General features: G+C 40.7%; 1 non-coding gene across 1 annotated transcript; it reads right to left on the minus strand.

The window, feature by feature from the left end:
* Positions 1 to 358: 358 nt before the first annotated feature.
* Positions 359 to 431, minus strand: TRNAD-AUC (transfer RNA aspartic acid (anticodon AUC)). Its single transcript has one exon. It is a non-coding gene; the product is annotated as a tRNA-Asp (tRNA).
* Between the last annotated feature and the right edge of the window lie 594 nt (positions 432 to 1,025).

Genomic DNA, 1,025 nt, shown 5'->3' on the forward strand with positions numbered 1-1,025 from the left:
TACAGCCAATTGGTAGGGCAGAACTGCTTGCAGAGAAACAACTTATGGCAAAGAATCTTAGAACTGAAATCACAATAACTTAACAAAATGACAGGCTCAATATTTCCTACTTAAAATCCAAGGTTATTGTGTGTGTTGACATGTAGCCAGTAGATGTGGAAAATAGAGAGGTGTCACTACGCAGGGATTTTTTATGTACCCAGCCTGCACTGATATATATAGTGAAAGTGAAGTGAAGTCACTCAGTCGTGTCTGACTCTGTGCGACCCCATGGACTGTAGCCTACCAGGCTTCTTCGTCCATGTAATTTTCCAGGCAAGAATACTGGAGTGGGTTGCCATTGCCTTCTCCAGAGGATCTTCCTGACCCAGGGATTGAACCCGGGTCTCCTGCATGATAGGCAGATGCTTTACCATCTGAGCCACCAGGGAAGTCATTGATGTATATAACATGTGCCCATATCCATTCACCATTGTAAATCCATAATATATTACCTGGCCATATTTACCTATAAGCAAGGCTGGGAGATATCAACCAACTATGGACTATAGCCCACCAGGCTCCTCTGTTCATGAGATTCTCCAGGCAAGAATATCAAAGTGGGTTGCCATTCCCTTTTCCAGGGCATCTTCCTATCCCAGGGATCAAATCTAGGTCTCCTGCATTTCAAGCAGTGTTTTTTTTTTTTTTTTTTTTTTTTACCAGCTGAGCCACTAGGGAAGCCCATAACTAACTAAACCTGGGAGATATCAACCACCTATATATTCATAAGGAAAGGGAGATAGTGTAGAGTGTGCTAGTTTTGGCAAGAAGGGCTTTGGGAGGTACTTATATTCAGAATCAATCCAGAAATACTAACTTCATTCTAAATGGTCCTAATATTTTGGAATATACTCACAAAGAGAAGAATGTGTAGATTGTAGGTAGAAAGATTAAGGTCAGATAAAAAGTGATTCAGAACAAGTCTCATAATTGGATTTAAGGGAAAAAAATCAAGAAACAAAGGCTGAAATCTTCTCCTGTAG

This window comes from Bos javanicus, chromosome 16 (genome assembly GCF_032452875.1).
Source record: "Bos javanicus breed banteng chromosome 16, ARS-OSU_banteng_1.0, whole genome shotgun sequence".
Taxonomy (NCBI): domain Eukaryota; kingdom Metazoa; phylum Chordata; class Mammalia; order Artiodactyla; family Bovidae; genus Bos; species Bos javanicus.